Here is a 24,524-nt window from a genome sequence, read left to right as displayed (position 1 = left end):
CTCCAAAGGAATGCCCCCATGACACACCTCTGCCAAACAGGCCTGGTCTTCTTTTTTTTTTGGTTTTTCTCCGGTACCGGGAACTGAACTCACGACCTTGCGCTTGCCAGGCAGGCGCTTTTGCCGCTGAGCTAAATCCCCAGCCCAGGAGGATTTCTCTTTAAAAAAAAGATTTCTAAATATCTTGAATGTTTGAGAGGAACAGTGGTTTGAAAAGAATAAATTTAAATGGATAAAGAAAGGCAAAGTAAGCATTACCTTTACATTAAAAGTCAGCCTCACAGTATGGTGGAGATTTGGTTGCAATGTGATTTTTCTTTTCCTTTTTTTTTTTTTAGAGCAGAATATATTTATTGAGGGAAAGAAAGCTTCAGTCCAAGAGAGGGACAGAAGAGGGCCCAAGTGGGTTAACCCCCCCTTTTTTTTTGTCTTTTTGAGATGGGGTCTCGCTATGCAATTCAGGCTGAACTTGAGCTCACTTTGTAGCCCAGGCTGGCCTCGAACTCACAACGATCCTCCTGCCTCAGCCTCCTGAGTGCAGGGATTACAGGTGTGCGCCATCACACCCTGTGCTTGCAATGTGATTTGTATGAAGAAAGATTCAGGGTTTTATTTCACAGCAATGGGAGTGTGAACATGTGATTTGACTCCACCCCCTACCCTAGCAACAAACCCAAGAGTCTCTGACTTCTTAGGCCAGACTAAGAGAAACAGCTCATCCGGACCAGGAGGATGGTGTTTTCCCTCTACTTGGAACTGGTTAGCTCACATCTGGAAGTTGGTGACTGCACAGTGGTGCGCATTTTAAGCGGGGCTCTAACAAAGTGGAGCTGAGCCGAGGAGGGGGACCAGAACGCCGAGAGGCTTGGAAGTGCTCACATGAAACACAGCTGTAAGACTTGAGTTCCTTTTGCCTGGAAAAGGAGATGATATGGGTCAGTGTTTATGTAGGAAGATAACATAATGTCTGCAAGGAATTTAGCTTGGGGCACTAACACAGTAAACACCCAATAAATGCCAACTGTGATTCTGATTCTGCTAGTAGAAGCCTTGAACACGTTATGTACCCTCAAAGGGAAATACTTCCAACAAAGTGTGGAAGTTATGGGGAACGGTTATTTCTGAACAGAGAAGGAAGAATGTTCTCTCAGAACTATACAAAGATGTAATAGACTGTTTCATGGCTTAGTCATTGCTCAAGTTACTGTAGAACCCCTGTGTTTTTATACTAGCCATGATAATCTAAGAAGGTGTGCTAAGTGGATATTATCAATCATCTTGTGGCTTAGAGACAGACTACGTTCTATTAAGTGACTGCTTCCAATTGACAAGCTTAGATACCGAAATAGGACGCTTTGTTATGGTCTTCCTAATGAGCTCTTTGTCTGAGCAGGGAGACGTATTTGCTAAAGATATGACAGTTTTTCTTTTTTTTTTTGGTTTTTCTCTGGTACCGGGAACCGAACTTACGACCTCGCGCTTGCCAGGCAGGCGCTTTGCTGCTGAGCTAAATCCCCAGCCCCGATATGACAGTTTTTTAAAGGAAGAAAAATTTTGCAGGAGAATAAATCACTCTCACTAAGTATTCACTAAATCACACTCAATAAATATTTATTTAATGAATTATCAAGACAAAAAGTAATTTTAGTAGTCACCACCTTGTAATTACTTAAAACTCCCAAACAGAGGGAGGTTGGCAATGAGAAAAAAGTGTCGTGTGTGTGTGTGTGTGTGTGTGTGTGTGTGTGTGTGTGTGTGTGAGCTTCCTCATGCTCAGGAGCTACTGTTGCCTGGAGGTGAGGGATCCCGGGCCTTGCTCTGATATGAGACATGCCTCGGATACAGGGGACTCCTTTGCTGTCATTATTTCTTCACAGATGATAATATTTTCAGAAGGAAAAGGAAAAGGAAACTCTTTTCCTGTCTTCCTTTTTTCTCTTGATATGCATTGTAAGAGGCAATAGGCAGGCATGCCTACTGTATCGGTCTTGGACAAATTTGAGAGTGGTGCTGCTGCTGGTGGGCTAGGCCTGGCCAGCAGCTTGCTTTTCTCGGGGGGCACTTTAACAGTCATCGTTAGTCATGGAGCCAGTGCCGTTCTACTGGGTGTTACGCTCAGCTCCATGGCCCACACCTGACGAACCACCTTGCTTTCGAGAGACTAGACTAGGTCACTTAAAATGGGTTGTCAAGGAATTTTGATGGCTAGGAAATGCATGTACCCCAACCCCACTTACACCTACTCATGCTAAGTAATATCACAGACACATTCTATTTCTCAGTTTAAAAGAACTTTACAGAGGATGTAGATTTATATCATATCATTCCACTAAAAAGAAGTTGAAGAAATGGCTTGATACTCAGTTGAAAGAATTCCCCATCAGCCCTGTCATATAAATTTTTAAAAGTTTTATAAGAACTAGGACTTGGAAATAATACTGATTTGTTAACGTGTATCCCATTCTGCAGGAGATGGTTTGGGAACCTGCTTCTGAGTTTCAAGGAGAAGGTCCGTGTTAGAGAAAACAGAGAGAGCTTGGTGAGGCACTCAGGCACTAGTGAGATATTTTTACTACTTGCAAGTGAGTCCTGGGGAGGTACTAAAAATGTGGTCAGATTCTTTTTAGGTAAGCTGTTATGAGTGGCATCAAGGTCCAGACTTTAAAAATTATGTGCAGTTTAGAAATTCTGATAATGACATGAAGTTGTTCAGATTGTCTGTGCTGGTGATAATAATATTCTTCTTTTCCTCTTGAATGCATTTTTTTAAAGTGTTGAATATTTAACCAAGGAGGCAATAACTAAACAGGTTGAGAAAGCATCAAGTTATAAGAACCTGGAAAAATCTCATTTATATTTTGTGCTTGGAATTAATATTGGAGGTGAACATATATTATAATATGCCTTTTAATTCTCTAACACATGCATGTGTTTTAGAATTTCCTTTCCTTATTTATATGACTTTATCTTCCATGGTGCCATTTATCTTGTTTTTTAATTTGGGGATTTTGGGGGGTAGTTATTTACTTCCTTACGTGATTAAAGAGGTTTGGCTATTTTTAAGCTGACTTATATGACCTTAATGCTAAATTTTTATTACACTATAAAGTGAACTTTTAGGATGTTTAGGAACTGTTTGGGTATGTTCTTTGATTGTATGTGGTGCTTTATAAAGTGGCATTTATGTATGTACATATGTATGTATGTATTTGTTCAGCTTTTTGAGACAGTGTCTTACTCTGTGATTCAGGCTGGTTTTAAACTCACTTTGTAGCCCAGGTTGGTCTTGAACTCATAGCGATCCTTCTGCCTCAGCCTTCCTACTGCTCAGATTACAGGCGTGCGCCACCATGCCCGGCAAAAGTGGCTTACATCTAAAATGAAAAAACTTTGCCAAGGTTATTTTTTTACAGTCTCTCGGCAAGCACAGTGACTTCTGTCTCGTATTAACATGGGGACCAGGAGCCTCTAAGAAAGTAGAGATGTTCTAATTTGATGGCAACAGTTAATGTGCAAACATGAGAACCAGTTGAAGGCCTCCCCTTTGGAGATTAAATTATCTGAAATGTCAAAGTAAGTGTCATGATCGCGTTTCTTTGCACCTACTTTCAATTCTTAAACATAACAAATTAATGATCAAGATAAGTAACCTGAAGATAAAGACAGTGCAGGGCAGCACAGCTGTGGCACAGGGGCGCTTTTTCAGTGGTGTGAATTCTGGGCATGGGAGCCTGGGTATCTGATGTTTCTTAACTCTGATCTGAAAAAATTGCTTGTGAATTGTAACTAGAGGGTTTTCCTATAAAGAGGCCATGTCCTATCCTGAGCATATAAAAGTAACCATTCTTTTAAACATTTTTTTATTTTAAAGCAAAATAAACAATAAAAACAATGGTATAAAAATTCAAAACAAGATTGTAGGAGGGTAACAGTGGTTAGTGCATCACATATTGTTATCTTCAAAGTAGTTGCTCATATTACAAGCTGTAGGCATGAAAAACTGATCACACAATACTGGCGTAAACCTTTCCTTTCAATGAACTAATAGCAACTAGTAGTATAACTATCTTAACTATCATGTTTGTGTGTGTATGTTTACCTGTTTTTCCCTTTCCCTTCCTTTTTTTCTCCTTTCCTTCATCCCAGTTTCTCTTTCCCTTTGAGCATTCTCTTCCCATTTCACAATATTTAGTGTCTTATTTAGTCTTTCAGCTTCTTACACTATGGAAACAATATGATGTTTACACATGTGAGACTGATTTATTTCACTTATGAGTATGGACTCAAGTTGCATCCATTTCCCTATAAATGTCTCAAGTTTATCCTTCTATATAGCTGAGTAGTACTCCATTGTATAAAAAGACCACATCTTTTTTATCTATTCATTGGTTGATGGGCATTTTGGTGGTATCCAAGATTTAGCTATAACAAATTGTGCTGCTATAAACATGGGTGCACATATATCGCTGTGGTATGATGTTCTTAATTCTTCTGGGAAAATACCCAGAAAGGGAATAGCCAGGTTGAATGGAACCGCTAATCCTAGTTTTGTGGGGAATCTTCACACTGATTTCCACAGGGATTTCACCAGTCTACACTCCTACTAACAGTGGAAGAGGGTTCCTTTTTCTCCACAGCCCCTCCAGCATTTGTTGTTGGTTGATTTCTTGATGGTAGCCATTCTTACTGGGGTGAGATGGAATCTTAGTGTTGTTTTAATTTGTATTTCTTGAATGAAAGATGATGTTGAGCATTTTTTTCATGTATTTATTTTCCATTTGGATTCTTCATCTGAGAAGTGTTTCTTCAGCCCGGATGCCCATTTTTGGATTGGGTCTTTGAATTTGGGGGGGGGGGTCTGAGTTTTTCAATTCTTTTTATGTTCTAGATATAAGTCCTTTTTCTGAGGGACAGTTAGCTAAAATTTTTTCCCACTCAGTGGTTGACTTTTCACTCTGTTGGTGATTTCTTTTGATGTACAAAAGTTTTTTAATAGGATGAGATCCCCCTTGTTGATTCTTTGAGGTATTTCCCGTGCAGTTTGGGTTCTGTTCATGAACTTTCTGCCTACCCCAGTGTCGTCAGGATTTCCACCCACTTTCTCTTCTAGTAGACTTAGTGTATTTATTTTAATATTTAGATTTTTGATCCATTTTGACTTTAGGTTAGTGCATCATGATAGTTTTAGTCTTTGGCATGTAGAGAGCCAGTTTTTCCAGCACCATTTATTAAAGAGGCTTTCTTTCTTCCAGTGAAGGCAATGTTTGGCCTCTTTGTCAAAGATAAGGTGGCTGAGTGTGTTTATAGTTGTGTCCACATCTTCTAATCTGTTCCACTGGTCTCCAGGTGTGTTTTTCTGCCAGTACCATGCTGATTTTATCATAGTAGCTCTGTAGTATAATTTCAAGTCAGGCATTATGATGCATCCTGCCTTGCCTTTGTTGCCCAGAATTGCCTTTGCAATTCTACATCTCTTCTGGTTCCAAATGAATTTTACGAATGTTTTCTCCAGTTCTGTGAGGTATGTTGAAGGTATTTTGATCAAGATTGCATTAAATCTGTATAAAAATTTTGGGAGTATGGCCATTTTCACAATTTTGGTTCTTTCTATCCATGAGCAAGGGATATCTTTCCATTTTCTGATATCCTCATCAATCTCCTTTTTCAGAGTAAAAGTAACCACTCTTTGAGGTGTACAAATATCTGTAGCCCTTTTTGCAATGTTAGGATTAGGAACCTAAGTAAAGCCTAGCATTCCAGTCCAGTGTGGACTGTATATGTAATATACTGATATAAAGAACAAACATCCCTAATCTGAAATCCAAAATGCTCCAGAGTTTGAAACTTCTTGATCACTGGCCTGATAGCACAAGTAGGAAATTCCATCCTTCCTGTAATGGGTCACAGTTAATATATGTGTACTGGGGCTGGAGATTTAGCTCAGTGGCACAGCGTCTGCCTGGCAAGTGCAAGGTTGTGAGTTTGATTCCCGGTACCGGAAATATATATGTGTGTGTGTGTGTGTGTGTGTGTGTGTGTGTGTGTGTGTGTGTGTGTGTACTAAAAATGTTGTATAAAATTACCTTCAGGCTATGTGTCTATGGTACATACAAAACGTAAATGACCTTCATGGTTAGACTTGGGTCCCATCAGCAAGATATCACCTTATGCATTTGCTAATATGCCAGAGCTGCAGATTTTGGAGTCCAGGAGCACTGTGGTCCCGTGCATGTTGCATAAGGGATCCTCAGCAGATACAAGCTACCTGTCTGCACGATTAAATGCCAGCTCTGTCCCTCCCAATATTTTTATTGTCCTCCACGCCCACTGGGCAGCCAGGCCAGGGACCGTCGCCGGGCAGATAGCAGCCGGAGAAGCCGGGACGATCACGTGGAAGCTGCTTGAAGCCGTGCTGCTTTTTATCCTTTGTAAAAGCCTGAAGTTATTTAGGAAACTATGCTGGCTGCATTGGATGAGAAAAAAGAAGGGGTGTTTCTGAGGACAAGAAGGGGAGAAAAGGAGTATTTGTGAAGACAGGAGAGAAAGAGCATGGCTCTCCAGGGTGGACAATAAAGAGCAAACACAGCTGGGCCGGGCGTCTAGCTCAGCGGCACAAGAACAAACACAGCTGAGCATGGTGGCGCATGCTTGTAATCCCTGCACTCAGGAGGCTGAGGCAGGAGGGCCACTATGAGTTCAAGACCAGCCTGGGCTACATAGTGAGTCCGGGCCAGCCAGAACTACATAGGGAGATTGAGTTAGGAAGATTGAAAATTTGAGTACAGCCTGGAGATCTTAGCAACTTCGTGAGACCTTGTCTCAAAATGAAAAATAAAATGGGCTGGGGTTGTGTCTCAGTGTGAAAGCCCTGGGTTCAATCCCCAGTACTTCAAAACAACATCAAAAAACAAAAACAACCCTCCCAAACCACCATGACAGGCAGGAGGAAGGTGCTAGAAGGAATAAAGGAAGGGGAGGTCAGGGGAGAAGGCAGCATGCTGAAGAGAAGTGTCTGGTGTCTTGGAAGGTTGGCCAGTAAAAGACCAGAGCTGACCAGTGAGCCGGCCTAAAGAAACCCTCACAACCCCACACAGCGGGTCGTGAGAGGAAAAGAAGCCTGCTCCAAGGAAAACTGGCGGCAGTGGTCCTCGGCGACTCTGACGGGTGAAGAATCTTCAAGCTGAATAAGAACTGGGAAAGAATTTCTAAGTTACTGTTGAGATTAATGAGTGTTCCCGCATTTGACCTCCACATGCGTAACCAGGCGTGGAAAGAAAGAATGACCTCTGTGTGCAGCCAGGGCTGGGTCAACATGCGAAGAGATCTTCAGACTCCCCATACTCCCGGGGGGTGCAGATGTGAACAGTGCAATGTTCAGCTCAACCAACGGTGAGCAGAGAATAAGCGCGACAGTCCCAGTGCTGGTCAGCTACAGCGCAAGAAGCCCTGGTGCAGTGCTGGGCGAGGAATAATGGACAGTTATTTGAAGAAAGTGAGCAGATGCTACGTATCAACAGCTTTAAGTATACACAGTCCCTTCAGCCCATACATACCGAGAATCCCACTTAAGGATATCACAAGAAATGTAAATGAATATGCATGATAAAAGATATTTAACATTCATGTTTAACATTCATTATCTTTAATAATTTAAAAAATTGGGCAAGCTAAATATTCAGCACTAACTTTCAAGCAAGTCATTACCTTGTTGCAATGAAATATTATGCAGTCATTAAGTTTATGTTTATAAAGAGCACATGACTTTGAAATATTGATATAATCATGTTAAATAGCATAAACATTTGTGGATATAGCATGCTCTCAATTATGTAAAACTGCAAAAAATGTTTGAAGGAAATGTGCTAAAATATAACAGTTGCTATGTGTCTTTGGATTACAATATTTTTCCTTTTAAAGTGTCTTTCTTGACTTTCAAAGTTTTCTAAATAGATTTTTGAGTTCCTCTGGAGAAGAGCTGAAAAAAATGGCTATTATGTTCTTTTGTTTATTAACTTCCAACTCATCAGGGAAAGCAGATATAATGAATTTTGTAGAAGCTCAATATTTCAAAATCTGAAGGTATGCTGAAGAGTGGGTAGACAAAATGTGGCAAACAGAATGATGCCCTCAAATACATGTTGATGTTCTAATCCCCAGAACCCGTGACTATGTTAGGTCTCACACAGAAGGGGAAGTAAGGCTGCAGGTGGAACTAAGCCTCCTAACCCACAGACCTTGGGACAGAGAGACTCCTGAATTTTCTGCTAGCCCAATGCAAGCACAAGTGTCCTTTGAAGCGGAAGACAGAAACCACAGAGAGCAGACCAAGAGATGGCCGTGCAAGAAGGACTTGGTCTGAACTTGGCTTGGAGGATGGAGGAAGGGGCCACAAGCCAAACAATGTGAGCAACCTTTAGCAGCTGAAAACAGTCAGAGAAACAGGCTCTGCTCTGGACCCTCCAAAGGAAATAGTCTTGACGAAAGCCTTGATTCTAGCCCACTGAAAACCATTTTGGACTTTTGACCCTTAGAAGTAAAAATAATAATAAATGTGTGCTGTTTTAAGCCACTAGATTCGTAGTAACTTCATGCAGCAACAACAGAAAACCCGTGCACAAACCTCGGTGTCACCCTGACAGAAGGCAGTAGCGCTCCTGAAATGACAGTGAGCCAGCCTGGACGCAATGATGTCGAGTCTGCAAAATATTTCCACCACGCCTTAGGGTGCTGGTCAGCGTAGGTTTTTAGCTCTGCATAGCTGGAAATCAAATGTGGGCCGGCGTCAATGCTAAAATGAAGTTTTATTATCGGTGAGAAACACAGCTGCCCCTACTTAGGGACAGCAAATATGGCTGCCCATAGACACAGTGACTCTGCACAGACGACACTTTTTAAGTTTATGGGTCTCAAAGGAATGTCACTAGTTACCCATGGATTTCTTTTAAAGGGGCAGGGGCTCTCGGAGCAGGTAGAGTTAGGTTACTTGTATTGTTCTCAGCTAGTTTGCAGGCAGAATGCACACCCTGCTCTCAGGGCATCTGCCCTGAGCTACAGCCCCAGCCCTTTTTCTATTTTTTATTTTGAGACAGGGTCTTGTTGCTCAGGATAGACTTCCGCTCAGATCCTCCTGCCTCAGCCTCCCAGAGTGTTGGGATTACAAGCATGCACCTCCATGCCCCAGCTACATCCTGCTTCCTTATCTCGGGGAGTGCGCTGCCTTGCCATTTTGATTAACCTGTTGTTTTCCTTTTAGCTCTTATCACCCGGAAGCGCAGTTGCCTGCTGCTTTCTTATCAGGCAGCTGCTTCCGTGTCCTGCTAGCTCCGCACCTCGGTTACACAGCGGCACTCTGGACGCAGACTGCCGGGGTTCACACCTGTCTCTGTAGCTTGTTTTCCGTTTGGCTTTCAGGGAGTGACCTAACCTAGTTTGAGTCCTGTTAGCTTCCAGCTTCCTGAGCTTGTGTGATCCTCACAGCAGTCTTGTGAGAAATGCCTGCCGCCGCTGAGTTTTACACACAGGAGAATCGAGGCTCGGAGCAGTGGAACCACTTGTTACCATTTACGCAGTGGCGGTGTCCGGATTCGGAGCCGAGCCTCTGCCTCCAGTTCCTGCACTGGTCTGCTCTCCCCACGCACACACCCCAGCTGAGGGTTCACAAAAGGCAGAGCATTTCGTAAAATGTGGATGTCTGCTTGGCCAAGTACAGCGGAGAAGAAGGATGAACAGTCTATGCACATAGTCCGTGTGTTAAAATTATGGGATTTACTTTTTAAAAATTTATTTATTTATTTATTTATTTATTTATTTATTTTCCAGTACCGGGAATCGAACTCACGACCTTGCGCTTGCCAGGCAGGCGCTGTGCCGCTGAGCTAAATCCCCAGCCCCCAAGGTTAACTTTTGGATTGACAGACAGGGTAAAGCAGATTGCCTTCCCTAGAATGAACGGGCATCGTGCAGTCAATTGAAGACCTGACTGGAGATGAAAAGGTTGAGCAAGAGGGAGCTCGGTCTGACTGACTGGGACATCGGCTGTTTTCCTCCCTTTGACTGGGGCTGCACCGCTGGCTGTCCAGTTTATCGGGTGCAGGTCGTGGGACTTCTCTGCCTCCATAACTGCACGAGCCAGTTCCTTACACTAAATCTCCAGTATCTTCACCCTAGTCTCCAGTACGGATCCTGTTGATTCAGCGCTTCCCGAGAACCTTGACTCGCACTCCTTGGGGAGGACTGAGCATTAGTACTCGGCGTGGTCGTGGGGGCCCCAAGGTGCTGCAGCAGTGAGCGCCAGCAACTCAGCTCCTGCAGAGCAAGGCGCCTAGAGTCCGGGCAACAGCAGCGTGGAGAGGGACGCGAGCGAGCGGAGGTTACAGGGCGCCGGGCAGAGGGGCGGAAACAAGCCTAAGAGCGAGACCCGCGCAGAGGAGGGACCGCGCAGCTCCGCGCAGCCCCGGCCCGCTGCGCGTGGGAGGCGAAGGGAGCTGAGGCTTGTGCTCGCAGGGAGCTGGACAACTGCCCCTGGGCTGGCGGTCGCCTGCAGCTGGAACCCGCGAGGAGGACGCGGGCCCCCTTCCCGGGCGGCCTTCCGCAACCAGCTGCCAGGTGACCGCGGGGCATGGCCACAGCCACAAGGGTGAGCGAGCGCCGGCAGGGGCAGCGCGGAGAGGGGCCGAGTGCTGGGGCCTGGGTCGCCGCTTCCCTGCAGAGTTCGCGGAGGGTGAGGGAGGGCGCAGACGAGGGGGCGCGGGAGCCGGGCGCAGCGGGGGCAGGGGCTGCCACGCGGCCGGGCTCCTGCGTCCCAGGCCAGGTACTCGGGGAAGCTCCCACTGGCGCCCCCCCGCTCGCCCCGTTCTCGCATGAGCAGGACTCTGCACCCAGCACCGCGCTGAGACGCGTCCTGGCCCCAGCTGAGCTCTTAACCCTGCACTGAGGAAAAGACCACCCACCCGAAACAGCAGAGAACTTTCTTTTATTATTCTTTGATTGTATTATTTTTTTCTTTTAACTTAAAAATTTTATTTATTTATTTATTTATTGGGTTTTTTTTGGTTTTCTCCAGTGCCGGGGATCGAACTCACGACCTTGCTGCTTTCATGTACCAGGGCCCTGAAAACAAGCAGGGGTTGGAACTCTAACATCAGACAGAGTAAACTTCAAGTTAAAATGGATCAGAAGAGACAAAGAAAGTCACCACGCACTAGTTAAAGGAAAATCCAACAAGAAGAAATAGCATTCATAAACATATGCACCAGACACTGGAGCACTTATCTTTACAAAACAAAAACTGGTGAAATTAAAAGATCAAATAAACACTAATACAATCACAGAAAGGATTTTAACACCCCACTTTGGTAAAGAGATAAATCAACTAAACATAAGACAGCAAAGAAATTCCAGAGCTAAACCACACCTTTGGACATATGGACTTCCACCGTTCTACAAAAGAGTATACATTCTTTTCAGTAGCACATGGTGTGTTTTCCAAAATAGATCATGTGCTGTTTCACAAAGCCTGCTTAAGTAAATATAAAGAATAGAAATTATTTTAAGCATACTATCAGAATACTCTGTAATGAAAATAGAAATCAACAACAGAAGAAATTTCAGAAAGGGTAAAGACTCCCAGAAAACTAACCATGTTCTACTGAAGAATCAATAGGTCACAGAAGAAATCAAAGAAGAAATTTTAAAGTTCTGGAAATTAATGACAATGACAGTGCAATCCATCAAAACCTGTGGGACACTTTGAAAGCAGATCTAAGAGGAAAATTCATTACAATCAATTCTCACATGAGAAACAACAAACCAGCCCCAAACCAAAATTAAGGAAGGAAATTATAAAGATGAGAGTGAAAATCAACAAAATTGAGTCTAAAAAAACAATAAATATAATCAAAAATTGAAGAGCTAGTTCTTTAAAGAATAAATAAAATAGATAAGTCCCAAGGCAGATCTACCAAGAGAAAGAGAGAAAAGACTCACAGCAATGCAGTTAGAAATGAAAAAGGTGAAATCACAACAGACTTCGTGGAAATCCAGAAGGTAGTAGCTACTTTGGAAGATTATATTCCGGGGGCTGGGGATTTAGCTCAGCAGCACAGCACCTGCCTGGCGAGCATAAGGTCGTAAGTTCAATTCCTGGTACCAGGAAAAAAAAAAAAAAAAAGAAATGAAAGATTATATTCCAAAAAATTAGCAAATTTTGAAGAAATGGACAGATTCCTAGACACATAGAATCTATTGAAACCAACCCATGAAGACATAAATAGGCTTTACAACCCAGTAATAAGCAATGGAATTTCCATAGTAATAAAGAATCTACCAAATAAAAAAAGCCCAAGACTTGAGGGATTCACTGCTGAATTCTACAAAACCTTTAAGGATGTTATATCACCAATATTCCTCAAGCTCTTCAGAGAAATTGAAAGGGATGGACTGCCCTCAAACTCATTTATGGAAGCCAGTATTACCCTGATCCCAAAACCAGATAAAGACCTGACTAAAAAAGAAAACTATAGGTCAGTCTTCTACTGAGCATAGATGCAAAAATCTTTAACAAGGTATTAACAAATAGAATACAGCACATTATTAAAAGATCATACATCATTATCAAGTAGGTTTCATCCCAGAAATGCAAGGATGGTTCAACATACAAAACTCAATAAATGTAATACATCACATGAACAGAAGCAAGCTGAAAAACCATATCATCATATCAATAGATGCAAAAAAGCTTTAGATAAAATTCAGCACTCCTTCATGTTAAAAACCCTGAAGAAAACAGATACAGAAGGATCATACATGAATATGATAAAAGCTATATATGACAAAGCAAAGGCCAGCATCATACTAAATGGGGAAAAATTAAAATCATTTCCCCTAAAATCAGGAACAAGAAAAAGATGTCCATTTCACCTCTTTTATTCAACATAGTACTTGAAACATTAGCCCAAGCAATTAGGCAAGAGAAAGAAATAAAAGGTGTACAAATAGGAAAAGAACTCAAATTGTCATTCTTTGCAGATGATATGATACTCTACATAGAAGACTCAAAGAACTCCACCAAAAACCTCTTAGAATTATTATAATAGCAAACTTCAGCAACGTAGCAGGATACAAGATCAACAATGAAAATTATTAGCTTTTCTGTGCAGCAACAATGAATGGGATGAGAAGGAAATTATGAAAAGAATACCATTCACAGTGGCTTCAAGAAAAATGAAATACCTAGGAACTAACTTACCTGAGGAGATAAAAGCCCCCACAAAGAAAACTATAGTACTGTGAAAAAGGAGATTGAAGAGGACATCAAAAAATGGAAAGATGTTCCCTGGTCCTGGATAAGGAAAATCAATATTCTCAAAATGTCCGTATTCCCAAAACTTTTAAACAGATTCAATTCAGTCCCAGCCAAATACCAACAGCATACTTTGCAGATCTAGAGAAAACAATCCTAAAATTCATATGGCACCAGTAGGACCCCCAAATAGCTAAAAAATTTTGAGCAACAAGAGCAAAGCAGGAGGCATAGCAATGTCTGACTTCAAGCTATACTACAAAGCAGTAGTGATTAAAAATGGCATGGCGTTAAAACAAAAACAGATATACGGATCAGTGGAACAGAACTGAGGATACAGAAACTTCTGCTGACACATTTGATCTTTGACAAAGGGGCCAAAAATATATGTTGGAAGAAAGACAGCATATTCAACAAGTGGTGCTGGGAAAATCGGTTATTTGTATATAGAAGATTGAAACTAGACCCTTATCTCTCACCATATGCTAAATTAAAATAAAAATGGATCAAAGATATAACCATTAAAACAGAAATATTAAATCTGTTGAAAGATAAAATAGGTAAAACACTTGAAGACATAGGTGTTGGAAAGTATTTTCTAAACAGATCTCAATTGCACAAGAAATGACAGCGAGAATCAACAAATGAGATTATATCAGACTGAAAATCCAGAGGACTAATATCTAGACTACAGCAAGAACTAAAAAAAAAAAATACCCCTAAAATTAAAGATCCAGTGAAGAAATGGGCAAGAGATATGAACAGACACTTCACAGAGGAAGAAATACAAATGGTTAACAAATATATGAAAAAATGCTCAACATGTTTGGCCACCAGAGAAATGCAAATTAAAACAACACTAAGATTCCGGAAAGAATTGGAATAGCTAACAATAACAAGTGCGGGCAAGACTGTGGTGAAAAAGTAACCCTCCTTCACTGCTGGTGGGAATGTTAGCTAGTACAACCTTTATGGAAATCAGTACAGAAATTTCTCAAAGAAGTGAAATTAGAAATATCCTATGACCCAGAAGTCTTCCCCAAAGAGTTTATGATGTAATACTACAGTGATACATGCATACCAATGTTGATAGCAGTGCAACTCACAATAGCTAAGTCCTGGAAACAACCTGCGTACACATCAACAGACAATTGGATAAAGAAAATGTGGTATCTATATGCAATGGAATACTACTCTGCTATAAAGCATGACAGATTTGAGATATTTGCAGGAAAATTGGTGCACCTGGAAAATATAATGCTGAGTGAAATAAACCAGACACACAAACTTAACTACCATATGGTTACTTCCATCTGAGTGAAGCGAAGCACAAAGAGAATAATAAAGGTTAGATAGAAGGGGACAAGATGATGGATCTCTTACAAGAGGGAAGTGGTCCAAGGCAAAAAAGTGTGAGGGGTGGGTAGGAGGGGAAGGAGAAAAGTAGAATAAGGATGTGCCATGTACTGGAACCTAATAACCTCAATTAATGTCAACATTATATGCCATAATATGAGGTCAGATTAATAACTGGGGGTTTAACTCAGGGCCTTCACATCGAGCTATATCTGCAGGTGTTTTTATTTTGAGATAGGGTCTTGCTAAGTTTCTGGGTCTTGCCTAGACTACATTTGAACTTGTGATCCTTTTGCCTCAGCCTCCTAGAGTTCTGAGATTACAGGTGTGTGTCACCACCTGCAGTGCCCAGTTTAGAGGATTTTTTTGGATGGGGGAGCAGTTTTAATTACATAGCAAAATTGGAAGAAAGGACAGAGACTTCCTGCACCCCTCTACCCCGTGTGCACAGCCTCGTTGGTGTTATAGCTACCAGCTGTTCTCTTTCTTCTATTAATTTCTCATTGTCGTGTCCACACCATGGCCACAAATTTCCTTTCAGTAAAATGGTTGCAGAAGATTCGCTTGGAGAAAATGTGCCCTGGGAGAGACACTGGCCCTCTGTCTGCATCCTGTCTTCCTTGCCCACTTCTCCTCCTCTGTCTCTAGCTGGAGCTCTACCCTCCCCAGTCTACAGGCATATGGCAGGTGGGTGGTGTGGCGCTTGATCTTTTCTGCCTCTTACTTCCAGAGGACATGTCGTATGACCTCCTCTCCCTATTGTGCAGAACCTGATGTGACTCCCGAGTGATGGCCACTGTGCCCTGAGGGGCCCAGGGAGGCAGGGCCTGACCTGTGTTTTGCTCACTTAAGGTTCAGTGCGCTAGTGAGGACCCACGCCATCCCTGTAGCTATCCCCGGACCCCGTCATCAGATAGGCCTCTGCTGGCCTTGGACAGACTCACAGACGCTGGGTGCCCAACTGTTGTACATTGTGTGGCTGTGGAGACCCCTTCATGAGGGGTCAGCTTTCACCTGAACTGCAGCCACCAGACCTCAAGCCTGTCCAATAGGGTCAAACCTCTTGCTTAGGCCTATTGGCCGGCACACCGTGCCTTCCGGCGTAGTATCTGGGCACGAACCTTACAGAGCTCTTCTCCTCCTGCCTGTTTTACCGCAAATTTGGAGATGAGCTTGAAGTTGTGAAACACGCATGTTATTAGGGAGGAAAGGTTTATCTCAGGGGGGATTTGGCCCCGTAAGGTGTACCCTCCTGGTACTCCTGTGGAGGAGCAAGACTTTGCTGCTCCTGGAAATAGGGATTTAAAAGCCTGGTGTGAGAGGGAGGGGCTGGGAGAGTGAGAGGGAGGGGCTGGGAGGGTGAGAGGGAGGGGCTGGGAGGGTGAGGGTGAGGGACCAACATGTATGGAGCAGCTGCACCTGCTGGAGTTTGATCTGTTTGGATTTTTAAAAATTTCACAGGGGCCACTCAAGGCAATGGATGTTATTATTCTATTTTACAGATGAAGAAAGTGAAACTCAGAAGCTGAATGAGCTAAGACTCAGATCTGTATTACCCCACAGTGCTATCAGATGTTAGATGCAATTCTGCATTGCATGCTTAGAAAATAGAAAACAAAAGAGAAATGCAAAACCATAGTACAGACCTTCAAGGCACTCAGAGTCTAACAGTTGTTGGTAGCCTTCCTTCCTTCAGACTCTCTATTTTGAAGTGTAAGTGCCTGTTCTGGCCATAGGAAGCTGTGGTGGATGACAACCGGCGGTCAACTCGTAACACGCAGCTGAACTGAACTAGCACGGTGCTGGGTGTGGGAGGCCCGCCTGGGGATTGTTGTCAGCAGTATAAGATGTAGAACTGGAGAAGGAGAAGTTGAGGCTGGTGGGAGCTGGTAGAAGGGGTTGGGTGCTGTTAGAAGCTGTAAGGAGCTGTTGGTTCTCCTGAAGGAGCTCGTCATGCTGGCTTTCCTGATGAACTTGGCTGTTCTCATCATCCAAGGAGAATGGGACCTTGTCACTGAGAATGGCTTCAGTGCCCTTTGGAGGAGCTCTGGTCCTCACTTTGAGCATCACTTCCTGGCTCTGGAGGGGAAGATGGTGCACTGCTCAGTCTCCTGGAGAAGCTTGTTGCGTTGGCTTTCCTGATGGGAACTTGGCTGTCCTGATCATTGGAGGAACTTGGGACCTCACTGTTGCTGAGGATGGCTGTGGCTCTCCTTGGGGGAGCTCTGGTTCTTACTTTGAGCATGGCTTCCTGGCTCCAGTGTAGATCCCTCAGCCTGCTAGCACAGATCCTTCATCCCGCTGGCACAGACTTTCTAGCTTCCACCACTGACCTTTGGGCCTTCCCAGCGCAGATCTGTGAAACAGGCCTGCATGAGACATTGTTATGGGCTCTGGGCCTCCAGGTGGACTCGTGGGAGGTACTGTTATGGACTCTAGGTCTTCAGCTGGACTCATGCAGGACATTACCATGGGATCCAGGCCCTCAGCTGGATTCTTTGGTTTATAGCATGTGGAAAGATTTCCTGAACCCTTTTGTATATGATTCTTTGGGTGATTATTATAAATAATCTTATAACATATGAGTCCTGTATTATTGTTTCTCCTTGCAATAAGCCCAAACTATGACAGAAGTGCTAGGTGGAACAGTTCCTAGTAAGTGGAAGGTAACTGTTTTCACCTGATGCTTTGACCACAGTCTAGGGAGGTACATTTCCAGAACACAAGAGGTTTTTAGTAGTAAGAAAAGAATGTGTCAGCTTTACAGTGTGGAGGTATTTTTGTCCTAGCCTTATTATAGGAGATAAGAAATTAAATAAGTGCACTATCTATGCTTTCTTAACCAGGAGAAGGGAAGACTTAGTATGAACTTTATAGATCCTGTGAAATGGCCAGCAAAGAATCCTCAGTCCTTACGGTGGCTCTGCATTTTCTCCCCGTGCCCCACTGCCCTCTGTTGTGCCCACAGGCTGCGTGGAGCTCGCTACCAGCTGATAGCAGGTGTAACTAATGCCCACGGCCTCCCTGCACTGGCTGCATACCACCCAGGCTGTCCGCCTTTGAACTGATGAGTCCTTAGTGAAGGCAGATGTGCGTGCTTCTGCAAGGCCTTTCCGGAAGAGAAAAACAAAGCCTTCTACGGATCAAGGTGAAGGCGAGATGTGTTTCTCCTGGAGATAGTGGTGCTCACTGATACTGTTGAAAGTGGCCGCCCTTTTGTCCTAGAAGAGGATGTCCACATCCCAACAAACCTTTGTAGTTTCAAGAAGTTCATGAAGGCCCATTTTCTGTGTTCATTCGGTGCGCACGTACACAGCGGAAGCAGGAGTTGTGCAAACAGTACAAAGGGTACTGAGTGACCAACTTGACGGTGACAATGTGCAATACAACAACCACTGTCAATCTTCTATCCCCTCGTCTGAAATTCTGTATTGTTTTTATGTTGTTTTGCTTGTGTGTTTGTTAATATGTTTTGGTTCTTTTATCTTAAAAAAAAAAAAAAGGGACTGCATGTATTCTGATTCTTCTACTCTATCCCAAAAGCACTGCATTAGTTCCAAGCCACTAAATTTATGGTTTATATCTGTGGGGAACCACCCAGACTGCTTCAAAGCTCAGGGGCATCTGAGGACGTAACTCCACTTGTCTAGCGCAGGCGCACAGAGGGATACAGTTATGTAGCCGTGACTTAGCACAGGGAGACCCACACACACTGGTTATGGCACTGCAGGAATGTGACTATGAAATGACAACCTGTATGAGAATTATACAATAAAGACTCTGGTGGCTCTCACTCCGGCTCTCTGCTCTGCTCCACGCTGCCTGCTCTTGCTGGTGTCCTGAACATGTGCGTTCTTTAGCCTTGGGACCTCAGCCTGGAAAATCGCCCTTGGGCCCCCTGAGTAGGCCGACCATATCTATAATTTGTAAAGTCAGTGATATAGACTAGTGGTTTTAAATATAAATTCTTGGGATTCTCTGATGAGCTATCTCAGGGCTGCCTGTAGTGGAGCTAGGGCGAGACAGGGAAGGTCCAGTGAATCAGATCCCTCCCCACCCATGAGAGCATCACCTTTAAATGGTGGGAGAGGTGGGATTCTGTAGAACACTGACTTAGTGCATTTCCCACTTTACATATGAGAAGTTTCAACCCAAGATTAGGTGACTTATTCAGCCCAGGCTAGCCTTAATGCCTGAATGCACTGTGGTTGTTTTCTGCCCCAGCCTTTGTTTTTAATTTTGACTATTGTGTGTGTTTGCTGAGAGATCAGATAGCTTAAATCTACAGGAATTTGGGAAGGGAAGCAAGAATCCTCCACCCATCCTTCTAGAGCCATAGCCATTTCCATAACTCTCAAACTGTGATTCTCTCTCTACTCTCAGCTTGTCACTTTTAGACAACTCCTCCTATCAACTCCTCCCTACGAAGAACAGGAGCTTTGCTTATCGTCATTTCCCTTCCCCCCACTCTGTTTCATAGCTATACTAGCGTTTTCAGTTCTAGAATGGTTACCTATACTATTTTAAATCAGGATTGTAACCTTAAAAAAATTATACCCTGATGTTCTCATCCCTATTCTATTGTTTTTTCTTTTGTACTATTCTACCATCCCTAAAAACCATCCCAGTACTGAGAAACTGTACTTGACAGTGAGATGAATCAGTCTGGTGTAGCTTCTTCAAAAAGATAGAGAAATCTTACATGTTACTGGTAGATAGATAAAGGCTAGAAACACATGGATGCAATAGGTGGGAGTATTACACTTACAACATGTACAGTTACTGTTTGGGCTCCAGGAAGAGAAGCTGAATATTTCCACCCTCCATTGCTCCCGACTTTGTAGCATCTGTTCAGCAACAAAAGGTAGAACTCCGACTAGTTACATAACAGCGTGGCATGCCAAACTTGGGCTCGTGATAAGACAACTTTCTAGTCAGGAACCCTCTAAGGCAGGATGGGGCTGCTAGTGAAGTGTGATTCTCAGTGCTGTGAGTGTCCAAGCAAAGAATGAACGGTTGCTTGTTTGTGTTCTTAAAGAATTGCAAATGGCCTTTAATTTATTTTTAACCATAATTCTGTCATTCTGCAAAATCATTGGTATCTCTCACAAGGTGAGTGGAGTTTGCTAGGGTATGCATTCTCAGCAGGGGCAATATTGCCTCCAGTGAGGTGAAAATTAGTTTGTAGTGAGGGGATAAATTTTTTTTTCATTTTTTTATTTTAAAGAGGAAAAAAAACCCCACAAAACAACAACAATGAAGATAAAAACAAAATCAACACAAAAACAACAAAAATGATACATGACCTCAAAACAAAATGATAGGAATTAATAATGGTTGCTACATTACATGCTGTTATCTTCAACGGGGTTGCTCAGTCTACCAGACATAAGAATGTAAGATTGATCAAACAATCAAAGACAGTAGCAAGTAAAAAAAAGAAACATTGGAAACAATGCAGAGCTTCACCATGCAAGGTGGTAGGAGTTCACAATGATTCTTCTACTGCAGATTGTTGTCTTCAGATCAGTCATTCTGATCACCAGATTCAAGTGTGCAAAATTGATCAAGAAAAAAGAAAATTTTAAGCATTAATTGTTCCTTTCAATAAACCACAGACATCAGCAAAAACCTTAAATATTACAATTATTTGTAGCTCTCCAAAGGACCATAGCACGTGGGCAAATATGTGGTATATGTGTGGTATTGAAATGTTATGGTGAGTAGAGATTAGGGAAAGATGTCTCAAAAGAGAAATGTTGGAAAATAGATTGAGAAACACTGTATGAGGCTCCGCCTCATGTCATTCAGTCCCAATATTGTTCATAACTCTTCCCTTAGGCAGTCTTCTCTGACTCTCTTTCCTTCGTGCCTGTGCACAGTGAGTAGCTATTCCAGGCCTACAGTCCCTTTCACCAGCTGTCTCAGGGGAGGCAGTGCGGAGGGTGGGTAACAGATTTGGATTGCAGCTGCTTGTGGCATTCACAAGCTGCATTACTAAATTAGTCGGGGTTCTCCAGAGAAACAGAACTAATAGGCTGTATGGAGTCGTATGTATAGGGATTTACTATGAAACTGGCTCACACAGTTAAGGAGGCTGAGAAATCCCAGAATATTCAGTCCAAAAGTGGGAGAACCAACAGAGCTAATGGGGTCATTCATTCTGAGGCCACAGGCCTGACGACTGAGTTGGGAGGCCCACTGATCTAAGCCCCATGGTCCGAAGGCCTAAGGACCTGGGGCTGTAATATCCCAGGTAGGAAAAGATAGGTATGCCAGCTCCAGAGAGTAAGTGAAGAAGAAAACCCTCCCTCTGCCTTCTGGATTTATGGAGACTTCAGCACCTCGGATCATGCCCAAGTGTATCGGTGAGGTCCATTTTCTTTACTTAATCCACTGATCAAAATGATAATCTCATCTAGAAATGCCCTCACAAACAAACCCAGAGATAGTGTTTTAGCAGTTGTCTGGGCATCATTTAATCCTGTCAATTTGCCTCATTTTTTCAATCAATTATCACAAATACACCCTTCCACTTGCCTCATCTACCCACCTTTTTAGACCAAAGGCATAATTCTGACTAACCTGATACTACCGTCCTCTATACGACAAAAACCGTAACAAAGGATTAAGATGTAATACGTGCGTGTACCAAGTCTCCACAATGCAGGTATCCCTTATGTTTTGCAAAAGTATATTAATAAAAAATAAAAACAGTTTTAAACATTGCTTCCTTGAAGAGAAGTAAATCCTCGAGTGATGATTTTCTCGATATCTGTAACTTAAATACTATGATAGAAAATTAATACTTAAATGCTGATATAAGATTAATATATATTATGTTACATGACAAAGGAATAAGAAAGGAAAGAAAACAAAGATTTTTATTAATATATATATGTGTATATAATAATTCATGACAAAATGGGGAAGAAATATACATGACACATGTAGCTGTTGGTTCTATAACTGGTCACGTGGCAATAGCTGTTATCTGTACTACTTTCCTCTGCTACCCATCTACCCGTTCTGTATTCTCTTTATATTTAGCAAGCACCTTGACTGGTCATGGTTTTTTAAGTGGTGGAGTGACATACACCTTCACGCTGAAAGGTCTGGATCATTTGTAGTCCTGCCTGGGTAGGGTTATTAGAGTTTTCCATTGACCTCAGGTATAGGGCATAGTAATAGTAAGAGATAGACCAACAGACTTCATGTGTTCCATATATTTTTTATTATGTTCACTTTGGAGCAGTAGTCCAATTCATCCTTGGTAATCTGGATCAGCCACCCATGCCAACACCTTAACTCCCTCCCTGGCCTGTGACTCAGAGGCAGGGGGACCCCAAATGGCCAGACAGCAGGCTTTACTTCCAGTTCAGGGAGGTCATTGTTGTGTCTCTTGATGGAAGCATTCCTCTCTCTCTGAAGTGGAGATCTCTGGGCCACTGAGCACAAAGTCTTGGGAACAGGAAACAAAGACTTTGTTAATGGGGCACCCCTATTTCCATCCGTTGATTTCTGGACCCTGGAATTCTGGCTAAGGGAGAGATGACACCATATATTTGATACGGAACATACATAGTCTTCTAGAGAAACCTACCCAAGCCCTGAGCATCATTGCCACCTGGCTGTCACTATAACTAAATGAATCTTCAAAGGCCACTCTGCTATTCTATCAACCAGCACCTCAGGATGGTGGGGAACATCATAAGGCCAGAAAAATCCACGAGTGTGGGACATACCACCACAATTCTTTCACCATGCAGTGAGTTCCTTGGTCAGGGGCAATGCTCTGTGGAATACCATGACAGTGGATAAACTTCCCTAAGTCCACAGATGGTAGTAGTTTTGGCCCAAGGACTGCATCCAGAGAAGGCAAATTCATATCCAGAGGACATGCCCAGTTTAGGAAGAACAAAACACTGCCCTTTCCACGATGGAAGCGGTCCAGCACAGTCACCTTGTCTCCAAGTAGAAGCTCATCACCCTGGAGGATGGTTTCATGTTGGGGTCTCAGTACTGGTCTCTGATATTGGCTGACTGGGAATCCAGCAGTCACAGCCAGGATGACATTGGTGACTTAAAGTCTCTGTTGCTGAGCCCGTGCATAACCTCCTTCCAAGATACCATGGCCACTTTGTTCGTGAGCTCATGGGGTAACAGCAGGGGGTTCCGGGGAGAGAGCATAACTGGATCCCTAGAACGGATCATTGTATCCACTTATTAAAATCCTTTGCTGATGTCACTCTTTATTTATTTATTTATTTTTGGCTTTTTCCCAGTACTGGGAATCGAACTCATGATCTTGCGCTTGCCAGGCAGGTGCTGTGTCACTGAGCTAAATCCCCAGCCCCATGTCACCCTTTATTGAGCATTTACATGAGACACACATCATTTCACAATTTTTGCCTAGTCACGGAGATCAAAGTGGTACCTTGGTTCATGAACTTAATTCTTTCCACAGTTCTGATTGCAAACCAAACTGGACAAGACCAAATCAAATTTCCCTATAAAGTCAAAACTGTTGAATTTGATTCAGTTCTCATCCAATTCAGTTTGTGACCAGAAGCGTGGAAAGAATTAAGTTCGTGAACCGAGGCACCACTGATTCACATACCTGCCCACTGGATTCCGTTTTCATCAATTTTCCAATCATATTTTTTTCAAGTCCTGACCACACAGCCAAACCATTGACTAGACCCTCTGAATCAGTATGCACTTGTGCACCCAGCCAGCCACTTCTTGTTTCAGATAGGTGTACTTCCCAGAATTCAGCCCACAGGGAGGGTTTCTCCCTCACTGCTGTCCTTCAGGGATGTCCCGGAGAGGACTATAGCGTTCAGCCACCCACTTTTGGGTGCAGGGCTATCCGTAAACCTGGTTGAGTCTTCTCTTCCTCTGTCAGCTGTCACAGGGAACTTCCATAAAGCCTCATGTACAGACTGGGAGAGAAGGGGCAGAGTAGCAGGAGGCATTTGGGTCACTTCCTCCTAGAACCTATACCTTTAGGGCCCACTCATGCTGATCACACACGCACCGGAGATGTTGAACAGTGGAGTGCTACTGTGTACCTCCAACTTTGCGGCTTGTGGGTCAGATACCTCCTAGTTCACAATACCAAAAATGAATTATGGAATGGCAGAGGCACCTCGGTTCGTGAACCCTTTGGTCTGTAAACAGTTTGGTTCGCAAACAGGAGTGTTTGGCAGAATTGTGTCTTTGTCTGCAGACTCTGCATTGGGGGCTGAACACGACTGCGGCCGTCTTTCCTGCACGAACACACACGTGGCGGTCCTTTCCTGAACTGCGGACTGAATTAAGTTCATGAACCAAGGCACCACCGTATATAATCTCACCAAGCCCCGGTTTCCTCCTTGTAAATTAGGTTAATGATGGTTTCTTCCACCTAGAGTTGCTGGAATGTTTAAATCCTTGGTACCCAAAATGTGGTTCTAGAGCCCTTAGCATAGGAAGCTCCTGACAGCTTGTTAGAGACACAGAATCCCACACTACATCCCAGAATTAGAGAGTCAGAAACTGCATTTAGGAATTCCCAGGTGATGTGTAGGTCTGTGAAAGTTTGAAAAGAATGAGACTACACCCAATTTTGCTGGTAAAGAGTGTATCATGGGCTGGGGATTTAGCTCAGCGGCAAAGCGCCTGCCTGGCAAGCGCAAGGTCGTGAGTTCAGTTCCCGGTACCGGAGAAAAACCAAAAAAGAAAAACCAAAAAAAAAAAAAAAAAAAAAGAGTGTATCATGGCACCTAATGTTGGGTTTGATGGCTGCTAATCTCTTGCTTCCACACCACACTCATTTCCACATCAGGACTTTGTCCTATTCATCTTTGTGTCCCTAGCGCCAGAG

At 43.2% G+C, this 24,524-nt stretch overlaps 1 long non-coding RNA gene across 1 annotated transcript in view; it reads left to right on the top strand.

Moving 5' to 3' along the window:
- LOC102010070 overlaps positions 1-18,449 on the top strand; it is a 164,803-nt gene extending 146,354 nt beyond the window's left edge. The window contains exon 4 of the long non-coding RNA XR_001231483.1: positions 17,625-18,449. This is a non-coding gene — a long non-coding RNA (uncharacterized LOC102010070). The remainder of the gene's footprint in view (positions 1-17,624) is intronic.
- Positions 18,450-24,524: the final 6,075 nt, after the last annotated feature.

The sequence above is a fragment of the Chinchilla lanigera genome, unplaced genomic scaffold (genome assembly GCF_000276665.1).
Source record: "Chinchilla lanigera isolate Chin_1 unplaced genomic scaffold, ChiLan1.0 scaffold00099, whole genome shotgun sequence".
Taxonomy (NCBI): domain Eukaryota; kingdom Metazoa; phylum Chordata; class Mammalia; order Rodentia; family Chinchillidae; genus Chinchilla; species Chinchilla lanigera.
Note: the sequence above shows the minus strand (reverse complement) of the source record. Positions and strands in the feature narration are given on the sequence as shown.